The sequence below is a fragment of the Colias croceus genome, chromosome 26, assembly GCF_905220415.1.
Source record: "Colias croceus chromosome 26, ilColCroc2.1".
Lineage (NCBI taxonomy): Eukaryota > Metazoa > Arthropoda > Insecta > Lepidoptera > Pieridae > Colias > Colias croceus.
The window spans coordinates 932,421-949,956 of record NC_059562.1 but is presented as its reverse complement, the minus strand read 5'-3'; the positions used below and the strand labels follow the sequence as shown (position 1 = coordinate 949,956).

The following is a 17,536-nucleotide window of genomic DNA, read 5'->3' as shown; positions in this document are numbered from 1 at the left end:
CAATGTCCTATAGATATAATATTAAAGGGAATAACCACCAAATAAGGACGTGCGCACACGCATTCATGGAAACGGAAACGTGTATTATTCGGAAAAGCACTCAGTATTCAGGTCCCAGGTTCGATTCCCGATCACGTCTCAGTGAAATTATACCGATTCATAATATCACTTTCTATACCATTTTTGGTGTGTGGATCATTATAACAGAATTGTCCGTTATATAATGAACTGTAGGAATTCTAAGTACTTTATTATCTTTTTATTCGGTTGCAGAAACGTTTTTAATGTGTTTAAACATCATTTTGCTTTAATAAAGGCGTGATTGGATTATTAGCTAATTTCTTTATTACAAGATTTAAGGCACCTACAACAGAGTACCTAATCTATTTTGAACTATAGTGAATGCCTTTCTAAATTAATACTCAGACAGCAAGGTATCTATTTCTAGGTTACATTATTGTCCTTTATAATATTCATAAGTTCTATGAAGACGACAATTATAAGGCGGGTAACACTAGCAGCCATATTGCTATTGTGAAACGCATAACGCGTAGCCCGCATATTAACCAGCCTCAACTACAAGCGAAAACGGGAAACAATCGCCCTTCCATATTTGAAATCGCTGTTTGAATATGGAACTATTTAAAATTTCGAATCCGTTACTTTATCGCTTCTATACGTGTTCGTATTCTACGATTGTTCTTTTTTCGAAATTGTAACGACTGGCTGGTTATGATTATGTTGGAATTATTGAAAAAAAGTTATGGAAAATGCAGTGTTTAATTTTTATGCGTGTCTATTTTATAAACAGCTTAGTCTACATCAGTTTATGCCTAAAATTAAGTTTGTTTTGTTTAGAACTTAATTAAATGCCCTGTTCAAAAGGGTCACATACTTTGTAGGGATAAAAGAGAGGGGCAATGGACAAATGAATGTTTGTATTTCATAAAAATATCTGAATATCTAAGCTTGATTATGTAAGCGAAAAAATGTGCACAGAATTTTATAGGTAGCGCCTTTTTTCTATATTTGGCGCTTCCGCTAATTCATTGTGCTCACAAGGAAGTTGATTATTGGACCTATTTTATAAGTAGTATGTCTAAGTTTCAATGACGTATTTGGTTCGCTTTGGTTTGTTAACTATTAGTAAGTAGTTAAACAAAAAATGAAAAAAAAAAACTTCTAATAAAATGTGAGTTGTTTCATTTCGAAAATTAGGAACAGACAGCTTTAACAATTTTACTTAAATTATTAAATTTTGTAAACAACTGTTTATTTTACAGTATTGACAGTCTCATATAATATGCTAAGTAGGCACTCGTGACTACCAGTCAATGAACAAACAGTATACAAATATTATTTTTACGAAAGTTATAATAACAATTTTCCACAAGGTAAATCCATGGGTGCTCACATTGTGTACTCTAAAAAAGCACTTACCACATACGCAATAAAGTAAAAATTCGATAAACAAATCCAATTGCGCTAATAGAATAAATCTAATTGCTTCACATCCTGCCTTATTATCTGAAATAGACCGAACGTTCTATAAAATACAGTCTAAAATTGTATAATGGGGCAGTAAATCATGAAACGTGGTTACAAATTGGTATCTTCCTGGTGGAATTTTATTTTTATTGATAAAGCGTCTCGCGGCCACAATTGGTACGGATTTGTTCATGAATTGGTTAAAATGGACGCTATTGTGCCGATTTACTATGTCCTAATTGGGCGTGTTAGTGTCGAATTTGGACACACTTTGACTTGGGTTACTGATTTCGACACTTGTTTACGAAGAATGTTAAGTAGAAAAGTTTTCTGTGGTTATTATAAAGCGTTAGTATGGAGATTTGGAAACATCGAGAATTTGTTTATAAGTAAACATTTATTTTGTTTTGATATAAACATGCTCGTATTACATAAACATTAATTATATTGTCAAACATTGTAACAACTAACATTGTTCATATTATGTAGGTATTAAGATGCGACGTGTTTAATTTATTATGATAAAATGGTTCAATTTACATAAAATTATTAACAATATTATTAAAGAAGAAGTTTCCTATAAGAAAATCACCGCAACGCACGATTGGTATATATATATATATAATACGAAAAATTATTCAATTCCAACTAGCCGACATAAAATTAAAAAAGTAAAAATAATAAAAAATAATTTCTAGCAAATTTTAAAATTCCAAAAAACCGAAACATGTCGCCAAACCAAAGATACACCCCAGAGCATTTTGCCCCATGGTCCACTCAGCAACCCTTCCGAAAAAGTTTAAAAATAAAAAAAAATCTCGAGGGGGATTTTAAAATCGTTATTATAATCTCGGACGCCATGTTGCCCACTACATTGGGGACGCGCCCTTCAATTTTAAAGGGTGACAGTGTGGGGCCAGGAAACGCTGCGACTAATAGTCGCAAGTTCGTGCGACTAGATGTAATATTATATGGATTAACATTGTAAAATCGAAGTGGAATTTGGAATATGTCGTCAATTATGCTAGTATAGTAATATAACGTGTACTCTACTTAGTATATTACGTAAACTAGGTATTACCTACATTGTAATGGCATAGGCTAATTAAGTTTGCTACACCATCACCATTATGATAATAAAAGAGAAAAACGAACAACCTTCCTAAATTCAAATAAAAATTGTATATCTACATATTTACTGACCCTATTTTAACTTCCAATAATTAATTCATCTTCTTCATTCACACATCCTTCTAAAAAACCTTTTTACTAATCAAATAAATTTCGTAGCCCCACCCGGTCACCCTTGAATTTCTAAAAAATCCTTTGATGTACATTTACAATATCTCTCACTCTAGTACACACGACATTTGGCTGAAGATTGCATTTTTTAGATAAAAAGTTTAATACCACTGCCCACGCGCATCGACAATACGTCCGCGTCGTTAATCAATTTCAGCATTATGGCGATCCGATCTGATGTAATTAAAATATTATATCGATACAATTCTAATAAATGACCTACAAAAATAAGGCCAAATATTGTGTACAGTCTAAAATAGGTTTCGAAATCGTTTTTTTTTTTCTTTGTGAATTCTGATGTTGTCCCTTGGTATTTATTATTTTTGATATTTATTTTCAATCATTATTTTATATATTTTGTTATTGTAACTGAAAGATAAGATAGTTAAGATATTTGAAGTGGAAATGTGAAGCCGGCCATAAGAATATGTAATATCCCCTTACACATTTTAAACGTTTTTTGGAATATGAAAAAGACTGCTGACTATTTGAAATTATCGTAAAAAAATACAAAACGCGTATTCTATTTGTTATTCCAATTGACGAACGTTTAAATCCTACACAATTATCTCGATAGAAAGTATTCCACAGTAAGACAAATGATATCAACAATTAATGAAAGCGTTATTACACATTAAAAAGAAAACGTTTTATTTGCTCGTTAATCTCAAATGTAAGCGACGTCAGCGGCTGAATGAGCTGACAGATACCACATCAATAAAAATGTTACAATTGTCTTCCACGCAGTTACTATTCATCAACCTATTTGCAACTAACAAATACACGTGTGGGAAAACGTAACCGACGTAACACATTCCAAATCCGAATCCACGAGATTTGAAAAGAGAATAAGATTTGAAAATGGAACGCGCCATTAGGAGCGAACACAATGGTCTCATTGGTCGATTTGAAAAAGGAACGATTTGTTAAACGTCAAATATGAACTTTTTATTCGAGATGTAATGAAACGCTCCGGTACGGTCGCGGTGCTAGTACACATCGCTTTTTGTCGGATCACGGAGCTCGTTTTTCATTTGTTTTGTCCGCGCGTTCGCCACACTTATTAATGTCAAAATTAAAATGAGGATCCGAGTAATAGCTCGAAATGCCACGGGCGACAAGATTATTACGTTATTAAAGTCCCTCTCCGCGAGCAACGTTCTAATTAAAAGATATCGGTACGTGCAATAGTGGGCTAGTACCAGCTTCACAATGAAAACTTGTTACAATATAATTTTTTCCTAAGATCATAAGATAGCACTGTTTACGTTCACTGCCTACATATCGGTTATTACTTATTATATATGTATTCGATACCGACTTTCTATCCTACTGTTTATCGGTCGATCACAACACGAACAACGACACGAAACTATCAATATTTCTAATATCATTTAAAAACAAAGTATTAGTTTCGTATCCGTACACGGCGGCCATATTAATCATCGACGAATTTCCGTACGCCATGTCATATGGAGTTCGTTTATTAAAAATGTGACGTATCAAGATCAACATCATAGAATGAGATAACCAGATAGATTAATATGTGGAATGAGTGAGACGGGGTTATGCTGACATTTCATCGGGTCATCAACCCTACGGGCGTCCCTCTCTAACGAGAATTCGAATTTCGAACATTTGATTTGAATTGTTCCTAATTTTTTCTAACGTGCCCCGTTTGATACGCTCTTTATGTATTCTCGACGGTTTATTAAAATTTATTTTATCTAGAAGTCGGTTTCGAGCTTCCGTTTGATGATCTTTGGTCGTTCCGTAATCAATAAAAGACGTATTAAATGGCCGCGATATTTCTTAGTAATTTTATATCTTTACAATGGCTAGTTAAGGCAAAATCGCGTCGTGTTTATGAGAAACGCTTTTTTGTTCGTTCGGTTTTATGTTACTGTGTGCCGTTTTATTTATTATCTTGGATTATGATAAATCGGTATACATATACTACGAATGCTTGTTTATCAATTTTCGTCCTGATTCACATCTGTTGAGCATTTTACGATTCATTATCATAAAAAATCCGCGGCCGTAAACCGGAAAGCGTATTGTTTCATTGAAAGGAAGGCACTAAACGCAGTAGAGTCGGCTGCATAAGGGCGTATGGGTCTATAAGATGGTAAGCCTGAATTAAAATGCAAGAACACATTTCTATTCGAAACAAAAGGGGCAAAAATGTTAAACGGCAACTATAGGATCATAAGCGTTCATAACTGGTTATACAGATCCATTTATGGCGATGTAATCCTATTGTGTGATCCTGGCTTTAATTGTGCATGTGTGTGTCTGCGTGTGTGCGTGTGTGCGTCTCAATCATTAATTTTGTCTGTAATTGAACAAGTTGCGATCGGTCGGCAAAAAGTCGTCGCTTCCCCGAAACATTGTGTAGTTAAGTGTACCGATGCGATGACGTTCCGACATTTCGAATTTATACGTTCATAAAATACTTTTGTCAAATTTACGTCGGTGTTCCGAATGAAATGGACGATCGGTTTGGATTCTTTACAGAAATCATCGTCTACGTTTTTCTGCTGGTTATTATGTTGAATGTACGTACCTGCTGCAGCGGGCCGCGGGATGCAAACTGCCGCGAAATTCTCTAAATTTAGTTCCATATTGTGGTCGGGAATTATTTCATCGAAATCGTTACTTTTAACGTTTTGTTATGCCAGTAATAGACAACCTCGAGCTGGCTTCAATTAAAGCAAATTTCCGTTTTTTGATATCATTCCCAATGAACCGCAATTTCGTAATTACTTGCTTTAGGAAACGTGGAAGAATGTCAAAAAGTAAAATTATTGTATCTCTATAGTAATTCCAGGTATCTGCTTTCAGATTTGATCTGACGATGACCAAGATATTTTTTAGATATTTTCGATTATAAACCTATCAGAAAAATGGAATCCGCACTATCTATCGTTCATCGAAATCAGAAAAAAATAGAACATAAGAAACAAAATAAATTGCTACACAGATACATACAATCTGAGTATCGACCTCAAATATAATAAAACCAGTAATAATTACGAAGGCATTTATCGATATCATCACATCACTATTCATTAGATTGCGTAGTGAGGGACGAAGCGAAATTCGGTAAGCGAGTAACATTAATAATTACTTCTCAAAATAATACAAATCTGATGCACGACTATGATAAGGTACCGTCAGCTACTTCATTGCTCAAAAATCCGGTCTATTATCTTATAATGCGTCGATTTGACGATCAATTGTGCTCAGATGACAAAGTTTGTTTGACTCGCTTAGAAATTGGGCTTCTTAATTAAATGTGATTGATAATTTTTCGAAATTGGAATGATTTCTTTTCCATTACTAATTAAAAAAAGAATCTTACCACAGCTCAAATGTAACAATTTCAAATTTCGAATTAAGAACGGACGATGAGCTTCGAATTCCATTTTCAATTCGAGTCGAATTCCATTTTCAAAAATTGCGCCATTCTAATCCCATCATTCAAATTAATGCCATAGACAATACCTAATTCGGATAAGCGTCAAAGAATTCATAACAAAGAAACACCGGTTGGTTGCGCAACCAATTAAATCCATCGATCGGCTCGACGTATGTTGATGTTGTATATTGTTATGATCTATGATAGCGGATTTGTCACGTTTCGAAAGTATAATCTGTTTTATCTGCTGATCGGCCTGGTCATTGGGTAATGTACATGAAAAATTTTGAGGTTAAAGGACCGGTAGATTAGGCTTCATAAAAAGGCACTTTTGAATCGTCATAACATTGTTTAACATTTACCACCGATTCGGAAAGCAAGTATGGAGAGAACCGGCGAGAATCTCCATAGTTGCTCGTTTAAAATCATGTCAATGTTAAAATTAAAATAATCATGTCATAATACAGATGCTGTATTGTATTTAGAATCAAGTTTTTCGATTAAAATATACACAACGATATTTTCGTCACAAAATTCCAGTTCTATATGTTGCGAATATCTAATTTCAATTTGATCTGATTACAATTACCGGATATAACGTGTAATTGACACATACTCTGACGTCACAATTGCTAATGAGTCGAAAAAGTTCATCAAACTTAAAAACTTGACATTACCCACACGTGTAGGTACGATGTGCAAAAAAATGACCGTTAACAAAAAAGATATTTGTGAATCAATATATTTTTAATCTTTTTTTTTGCTGACCATACACAGCACGTGTTTAGAACACGACTGCGCTTGCGGCGGTTGCGAATATAGATTTTTGTCTCCAAGATAAGGTCGATGTGTAAAATATATTCCACAATACATTTACATAACTCATAATAATTAATGTTCTATAATTTGTTTGTAATTGTAACAATTTTAGTTATCACTGTAGGGCATCGAGATTTTAAGACATTTTTAAGATTTGTTTCACATGTGTTTAAAATTTGTTGTTCAAGGCAATTTTGTATGTTTTTTAATTAAAGTATGAGAATATACCTTTTCTTTTAAAGTGGGGAAATCTTTCAAAGATACCCACGGCCCCCGGGGAAGGAGCCGTGGGTTATGTCGGATTCTTACCGACTAAAACCCCACTGTGTTCCGTCGAGCCGATTCATCCTCCACCTTACAAGAAGCAGTCTTCACATTTTTATCAACATTTGTCTCAAAACATGCTAATTTTGTAAAATCATTCCATCCTTTGGCAAACCGTAATTACCTTATTGATTATGAGCTTCCAATGCACCGATATTTCCTCTTATTATCCACATTTATCGACTAAGAAGTTTCAACAAAAAAGAGCAGTTTTGCCTGAGGCAGTTACGGTACTAGCGGTCTACATACCGTCATAGAAATTTGACTAAAACTGTTATTGCGTTTATGTAAAGTTAGGTTACGTTCACACTCTCGACGAGGCATTTGATCAAGTCTTTATTGTTACCACGAATTTGCAGGTAAGTTGAAAAAAACCTAAATCGATAATGTATTTTCTTAAAGTAACTCAATTCTTATTACCTAAATGCTGGTCCATTTAAATTATTAAATTATGCTTTTCAATTGGTACCTATCTACTACGCTTTCCAAATAGCGGTATTAAAAAAATATCTAAAATATTTACTCGCATTTGATAAATTACACTCATCAATTCCATAAATAATTGAATATTTTATATAAATTCAAGTGAAACATCTTGGGGAAGATTGAAGACCAAAATCGTCGCCTTACTCTATGGCGTGACGGTATTGCCATGACGCGACCTTGAAATTATACTCTCAACGCATTTTTTCATCAAAAAATACTTATTTTAAATTTCCCATAAAAAATTACATCTTAAAATTTGACGAGAGTATACACGCGCCATAAGATGTCGAGATAAGACAAGTTTCGTGTGAATCAAAAACACGATTATGTGATCTTTTCAAGTGTGTAATTTGCTTCTAACTTGTATTTATAGATCAATTCCGATTTCGAAATAAATTATACATACTTACCTTCTATACTTTTTGTGGAAAACGTGTATTTTTCGTGGTTTTGTCAAGATAATTTAATTTTTCGATCTACCCTCAAAGTGGTAAAAAATAACGGTTATTCGTTTGTATCAATATTTTTCTTGTGATATTTGTAGGTATAATTATGGGAATTCATGGGTGATTTGAAGAAAGTACACTCAGTTATTTGACAACTTTATTTAACTTAACATAATAACACTTAGAAACATACACTCTTAGTCAACTAAATCGTTTGTGTCAACATTGTGGCCGAAAAATGGTAATTTTCAAGTGTTTGCCCATTGGCTTGTTCGAAGTACAAGATTCGATTTTAAAAACAACAGTTTAAAACCAATAAAAGTACCGTACTACGCTGTTTAATTTTTTTATACAACATAAAAATTACGATAAAATTTTTCTTAGTTTATAGGAACTTAAATCAGAAATAGCTTCATAATTCATAATATGTGAGTACGATTACATATTTCTATGAAAATTATGCTTAATTTAAAAACTAATGAGTGTTGAAAGTACGTATATCAATTTCAATAGAAAGTAGTTAAATTACTGCGTTCGTTAACCGAATAGCTTCAATTATCTCAAACATCAGACACGTCCACTCAAATCGGATAATACATCACGTATGCCGTGGAATTCGAAATTCAAAAACTATAATGATTGATTGTCAACCAATGACAATCGCGTATTCAAATTCCTTACCAATTTGAATGTGGAACGAGTTCTCTTTCCTGTTGCGCGCGTGTTGCCAGTAAAGTTTCCATAGACTAAACAATAAGCAATTATTTTTATGCTATATTTTATTCGATTCCGCGTAACATTACCTTTATACAAATATAGAATATTGATAGAGACCTACTTTTGTTTTATCAAGTAGTAGCAAGTATATTTACCATGGAATGTTTTAAAGTTATTTGCTACTATTAAAAACCCGCCTTGTCGCTAATAACAATTATATTTCTTAGCACCAAAAGTAACAATTCAAGATTGTTTTAAAAAGCACCGTCAATATATTATTTACGTTGTCTATGAACTTATCTCTACGATCCATTAAAAATATCCAATAAAGATATAAGATGGAATAAAGATGGTTCACAGCGTACGCATGTGTGTGTAATTATGAAAATAGTTATGCATTTTCGAGTGTTTTCTTCATAAAAGCGTCAAGTACCCACTTGAAGGTCGATGAACTTGGTTTTTTACTCTTTAATAAAGTACCTAATAAACTTAAACTGAGATTAAACGTATTTAATCTATAATATATGTATGTGTATAAAAAGATTTTATTTCCGAGTAAGGATAAGCTATGAATTTATTAATTGTTTTTGCGTATTTCACGAACCGGTATGTAATTAGTTTCACTTAAATGTTGGTATCGATAATTTTTATTAATATCTGAACTCTGAAGCTCTTAAATATTATTTTAACTATTTGCGCTTATAGAATAAGATTATAAATCCTGTACGCGTAAAATGTAAAATCAAACTATGTATAAAACAAGGTAAATTACATAATTTCTGAACGCAAAAAAACTAGGACAATACAACTCACGAGCGGCCCACGGTAATTGAAAATAATAATTGAATTCGAATTAAGAATACGAAATCAGAATAGAATGCGTTCCATATTTGAAATTCGCGGCCGCATGTTCTTTTTTTAAGTTTAAAATTTGAATTTGGAATCGTGTGTGCTATTGTTTGGTAAATGGAATTCTTGTTGCGTATCGTTACTTAAGTGTTGCCATTTTAGCTTGATCTCTACTTAGGTAATACTTATTGGAATTTGAAGCTTTAGCAATTTTTGTTACAAGAACTATCTATTTTGCAAAAATCGTAATAGAATTTCTAATAGATCCAGAATTTTAAACAAGTTTTTGCGTAATAACAAATTTGTTTTAATGAAAGCCAATTCATTGCTGACCTAGAAATAAATAAAACTAGACGTAGTACGTAACAATCAATTATTTTGATGGCTAACTTAGATTGTATGTGTACCTACCTTTAATAAATGTTTTAACGAGAATGAGAAACTAAAATAAAATAGCTTGTCGAAATGTAATATTGTTAAGAAATAATTTTAATTCAAAACTATTGTTTTCTAAATCCAATCTTTTCAATCTAAACCATTCGAAAAATTCGTATATTATATATCAGAAGAATGATTTTCAGATTTCGAACATACAAACTTCGAACGCGCTTTCGTTCCAAATTCAAAACTGAATAAAAACGACGTCACACAAGCAACGTATGATGAAGAAATTCCGTGCAAGCTCCAAGATTACAATTTCGAGACTAGATAATTTTCTATTAGCATACAAAGGAGAATTACCGTCTCGCTGTGCGTCCGTGTGTCACAGTACTTATATTAGAGGCCACGCCTTGTAACTGTCATATGTAGCCTAATTAGGTATGCTTAGGTAACTAACAGATTTTAATAACAGAGATAGTTTATATACGAAGAATTGTATGTAACTGAATATGAGAGCTTATGAAGACGATCCTGAAATACCAGCTTTTCGCGGTAAGAAGCTTTTCAACAAGCTTTAAAAAACAAACACTTGAACTGAAAACTGCCGCCTTTTTCATGAATGTTTCAAAGTTTCAAATCTCATTAATTTTTTCACAACAATACTTCACATGTAATTTTGAAAATAGCTTATTTTCATTTATTACTTACGCATTATTTCTTACTTTAAAACAGACGAAAGGTAGAGCTTCTTTTATTTTAATTCAATGTAATCCATAACCAAATCAATGAATCCATAACAATGAAAGCTTACTATTCACTATTAAATAGAAATGGCCAAGAGTGTGTCTATAGGAATGTGTGTGTGTGTGCACGTGATGTGTATCACAATATGTAGCGCCGGAAATTTATGAATTATAATCAGAAAAGTGTTGGGAATTTAATGACAGTTCGAAGTAAACCGGCCTTCCTGGTGCTGTGTTATATAAATATTGAGCAGCATTGTTTATGGTGCGCATAGACAAAGCTTTTTATGTCAACGCTTCCTTTCGTCTATGGTTCGTTCAAATTTTGAAATGTGGATTTGATTTTCGAAGTACAATTATTATTATAGGAAAGACGGATGTTATGTGATGTTTTGAGTTTTGAATTAAATTCTATTATATTTAAATTTCGAACGATTGTTTTAAGAAATGACATTTTTAATAAGCTCCTAATATATCATGTGAACATGATACTTGCAGTGGCTAGTTGATATCAAAAGCTCACAAATCGTGTGTGAAAAGACCTTCAATCTGTAACACTAGCACTTCAATAGTTCCAGTTATTGCACTAGACAAACAAATAAACTTTTCCTATATTAAACACGCATGTAGGAATAGGTCTAAGGACACGATTGACAGACGGACGTGCATCTAGCAACGTATGCGGAATAATAATATATTTATTGCAATATCGTTATGTTCTATAATTGTGTCATCGTTTTGTATAATTTTCACGTTTCTCTCATTGTCCAGCACTTCGTTATACTATCATCACGATATACGAACTAAACCATGACTTACAAGCAACAAAATATTATTATTGTTATGTTTGAATGTTATAAATCTATACTCTATACTTATAAAGTTATATTATAAAGCTGACGAGTTTGTTTGTTTGAGCGCGTTTATATCAGGAACTACTGGTCCGATTTGAAAAATTATTTCGGTGTTAGATAGCCCATTTATCGAGGCAGGCTATAGGCTATATAATATTATCACGCTAAGACCAACAGGAGCGGAGCGGTGAAGCCACGATGTTAAATAAAACAGATTTAAATGTGTTAAAACAATTAAGTAGGTATTACATTATTATTAATCAAACTTCCAAATTCCTTCACCCACGTGTTTCAACAACGCCGGCGGCGATGTAATTTATAATAAAAATTGCTGTTTTTAAATTAATTCATGTGGAAAATAGATAAGACTGCCCACGCGAATTAAATTTAATTACGTACATGATACTCGATTGAGATACTTCATATTTATTGCTTTAACAACTGTTTGTACATGTTCTCACATAATAAGATCCATTTAAATTACACGAGTAATTTATTTTATTAGTAACGAAATAATAAAAAAGTTTATAATCCCAAAAACAAACAACCAACAATATAGAGCAAACAAATTGCAATCCAATTCTAAAATTGAAATCATTGGCAATAAATTTCAAAAATAGAATTTAAAATTCCAAATTCAAACAGAATTCGATTCACTTTCGTAAATCGAAGAGAATTCAAAATTGGAACACGTCATTGTATCGTACGACACAAGTGATCATTATAGGCCGTAAACTCGCCGATAAAACAGATTAGGCGTTTGAATATTCAAGCTCGTATTGTGAATAAAATTTGTGATGTGTTGATTTAGTGTTATGGCGTTTATAGTGCACGATGTGTGTACGATATTTTATGGTTGACGATATTTTTTTATTTAAATTAGGCGCTTATGTGTACGCTAATTAATTTACAATTAAATAATTAATGTAATGGGAATAATGTAATATGGCTGTTTAAAAAGGCTTCGTATGAAATTAAAAAGTCTAATTGCTTATTTAAAATAACTAATAAGTACAAAATATATGCTAAAAATTATATTATTTGTAGAAATAGATATTAAAAAATCTAAGTCGACTTCTTAAAACGAGTCTAAAATAACTATAAACCATAATAGCAAACACACGGTCATAAACCATAATTAAATTAAAACAAAAATGATCATAAAATAAACAGATCATACGCACGAAGATTACATTTACAGCCGGCGTGACCGATTCGACTTTTTACCGCTCTACGTGATACGACACGACCAAGTTGACACCTAATAGATTGGATCCGGTTTTCGGCACGGACGCTTTATCAATTATAAAGAAATTTCTTGTTTTATTCACAATTTGTATTGAATTAAAAATTATTATGAATTCAGTAATGTGTAAAAAACATCAGAGCGAAAGCTCTATGCTACGACGTAGAAATGCTACGCGAAATGTATAGATTAGGATTATACGCCTAATGTCTAGTTTAACAAACTTTAACACGCTATTATCTCAAACTTAACTAAACGTTCAAAGACAATGGGCGTACACAAATTATAATATTATTAACAGCGAATTCCAAATTTGAAAACATCTATAATTACTCGCTCGTAAGAACGTTAAAAAACTGGCACAAAACATGTTACAAGTTACAAAGTAAGAATTAAAAAGTCAACGATCTAAATCAAAAACGTTCGAAATATGATTTAAAACGTGTTCCGGAGAAACTCGACGTTTCTAAAAACGAATATCTAGCGCCCGCCGCCATTATACATACGGGTAATGAGGGGTATACACACGAGCAGAACGGTCCTTTATTCAATTAATATTTTAATATTGAATCTTGAGGAAATAGTTGTTAATTTTCCATTTCCATGGCAATTTGTTTTAAAATTTCTGTTAAGCACTAAAGATCTAGAATGCTTTCAATTTTAGTATTAGTAATAGTAATTCTAGTATAGACTTAAGTATTTTAAAGAAATAATAAGAATCTTAATATAAGGAAAGTGTATTAAAGTCCGGGTGGAAACAGTTGTAAGATGACAAAAACTTGCTCAAAGCTTTCTGTGTTAAGGACCGCACTGCACGTGTGTCCGCCAAAGATAGTGTACTTTATAATATAATGTTTCAAATATTTCAAGGCTAACCGTTCTCAGCTGTCAATCATAATAAGCTATTTATCTCTTTTTTACGTATTCAAAATAAATACGTTCATCCCGCTCTATCGCGCTCGATCAGCCTCGCCTTTATTTGAAAATTTGATTTTAAATGTGGAATGAATAAGCATTATCTTAAGGAATCCGTTCTTTATTTGAATTTTAATTCCTTTTTCTGGCTGACTACCGCGTTGCTTTTTTTGTTTTAGACCAGGATCTTTATTTGTATGTTTTATAATTCAGCCAGATGTGAAGCGAGATGTGTATAATCTGTATTTCTCGTTTAACATTCCTAGCAACAGATAATAAATGTTGATATGGATAAATCATTGTTTAAAATTGAAGAACGCGTCGTTACCAGATCTTTTGTTTATGTAACTGGATACACACAATATTTGTTAGAGGAATGCTCCGAGAATCTGTCGACTTTGTTATTGTAATATTATATTGAAATTTGCGCGTTCAGCGCCTAAGTAATTACTTATTTTATCTTGATATAAATAGTGTAAGAGCTGATTTTGTTTTAACTTTATATAACTTATAATTACGTCATTTTGTTTATGTTTTTATAGAAACTTTTAAATCGATTTGATTAAATTTCTTCAATTTAATCACAAAGACCTCAATTTAATACTTATTTAAGAAATATTTAGATAAATACTTCTTTATTACTAATTTATTCTAAATGATCACTTATTTTGTTTTGATAAATTAAACATAAACGAATGCCATTATTAAACATATCTTGAAGCCTACTTACAGTATCATGGTACTTATAATAATTCCAAGCAAAGCCATACACGTATATTAGTATACGATACCACCTACGCACAAATCCACGAAGCAGTTGAACGTAATATAATACGCGATTTCTTACTCGGAATTAAAACTTTGATAATTAAAATATCTTGGTAGTTATTACAATGAAATTGAAGCTGAATACTATAATTCCTTATCAGAAATTGCTGCACAGATTTGAACCAAATTTGATGTAATACCTATAAATTAATTGGAACATATTGAAGTTACAATTTTTTGTATTTTTTAGGAACTCTATATTTATAGAGTTCCTAAAAAATACCAAAAAATCTAATCATATTACCTAATACCTATACAATATTTAGTGTTAAATAATTTAAACTAATATTCAAGTGTCACCTTTTTACCTATATTGTTGAATCGACTTCGATAATTTTTCTAAATAGATAAATGAAACTTTTGTAAAGAAGAAACTTTGTTGTGAAGTAAACTTTGACGAAACTTTCGCACGCAAGGACAAGCGACGTCACAGTATAACAGCAAGCGAATAATCCAAACATAATTTGTTACCATATAAAAAAACAACGCGGTCCGTAATTAAAGTACACGGCTTCAATATAAATCCATAAGTCCGCCATAAATGACAAACGCGCCTTTTTCGCGGCAACCTTGCTGGAACAATATTCAATAATAACAATAAAGAAAAATTACGCGCTCGTTTTATTAATTTTTTCAAGATGGCCGCCGTATGGCCGATTCCTTCAATTATTGATTGTGTGTGATGAGATGGAATAATATATTATGTGGAATTTTGATTTGTAAAATAGAGCTTTGTGAAAACAGTGGAAGCAACTTGAATCGATTCTTAGAGAGATTAATTTATAACTAGCTGTGCCCTGCAGTTTTACTCGCAGTGCTCCACTCCTGTTGGTCTTAGCGTGATGATATATAGCCTATAGCCTTCCTCGATAAATGGGCTATCTAACACCGAAATAATTTTTCAAATCGGACCAGTAGTTGTTGAGCTTAGCGCGTTCATACAAACAAACTAACAAACTCTTCAGCTTTATAATATTAGTATAGATGAGATAAATATGGAATTCGGATTTGTAAAATAAAGCTTTGCTTGTGAAAACAGTGGAAGCAACTTGGATAGATTTCGATTTCGATTTCGAGATTATTTATAATAATTTTACTAACAAGTACAAATGAGCCAATCAACAAAACAAATTAATCAAAATTCCAATAGATTTATAAAAATTATACAAAATAAAATAATTTAAAATTTCTCAGAAATATTGCTTCAATGTTTCAACGTCGATATCTAGTTATGTGACATGTTGACATTTGTAAGTCGATGTTGTAGTGATGTACGTATCGATATGTCGATCTAAACCAGTCGGCTAGTGATGAAATAGTCGATAATTGTGTCCAATATTTTAGTAGACATTGAAAAGGTAATTTTTGCTAACCGGTGGCTACTGGCTTGGTTATGATATTATAAATCATAATGATAAGTTTAAATGTTTAAAAGTATGTTTTTCCTAATTTAAATATAATAATAATTATAACATTTAAACTACTATTAAAAATCAATGTAAAGAATAGATTTAAATTTTTGGTTGTTCGTTTGTTAATTTAACACAAGAACTACACGATCAATTTAACAAAATGTTTTAACCTTTTGAAATCTTCCTCTTTATCAAGTAATGCCTATTCAACATATATTTTATTATTTTTATCCCAAATAAGAATACCCAGGATAATAAATAATCCTACTAATATTATAAATGCGAAAGTTTGTGAGGATGTGTGTGTGTGTGTTTGTTACTCTTTCACTCAAATACCACTGAACCGATTACAATGAAATTTAGCACACATATAGAGGGTAACTTGGATTAACACATAGGATAGGTTTTATCCCGGAAATCCCACGGGAACGGGAACTATCTGGGTTTTCCTTTGAAAACGCGGGCGAAGCCGCGGACGGAAATCTAGTTATAAAATAATATTACAAAATTACGAATTACAATAGTTTACGCACAACATCAGGAAAAGAACTAGCGAAATAAACATTGAATACACAAATCATCATTTTTTACTCGACAGTTTCCAAGAAACACGATTTGTTAAGTTTAACAAAAAGTTTGTGGATTTTTGTTGTTTTTTCACGACGTTATCGTATTATTTTCTCGATTTTTATACTTACATACCGCTATTGCGTTTCTTAGTAAATCTAATATCCTCAAACAACGACCAAGTAATAAAATATGCTGGTACTATAGTTGTGAACCCCAGCTTCTCTTGATTAGAAATAAAAATTGAAAAGTACCCTTTATTATGTAGGTAAATTAAGCTAAGAAATCCCGGAAATCAATTATTTATTATTCGAATTCGCTGTCAGCAGTTAACTACCTACATCGATAATTAGGTAATTATTATTACCTACATGTACTTACAAAAAACACAGTATCCATTTTATCTAAATATTCATGTATATATAAGAAAATATTTAAAAATTAATAACATTAATTAACAATTCTTTAAACTGCAGTATTCTCCTGTTCATAAGAAATCGTAATAACTTATCTTGTTATCTCAACGAGTCAATTTGTAAAGCTCTAGTTTCGCTCATAATTAATATCATATTTTAATTTATATAAATTTTTAACACTATAATTAAACGATTATAACACGATTAATTTCATCACTTTAACAGAAAATTCATTTATTTCTAACAAGCCTTTTTAACTTATTTAGGGTAAACGTTCACAAAACCGCCACATAAATTTTAGGGTAATCGTACACATAATCGA

General features: G+C 31.8%; 1 protein-coding gene across 5 annotated transcripts in view; it reads left to right on the top strand.

Annotated features, from left to right (window-relative positions):
* Positions 1 to 17,536, top strand: part of LOC123703425 (zinc finger protein castor homolog 1) — an 85,267-nt gene that overhangs the window by 34,453 nt on the left and 33,278 nt on the right. The gene's annotated exons all lie outside the window — the stretch shown is intronic.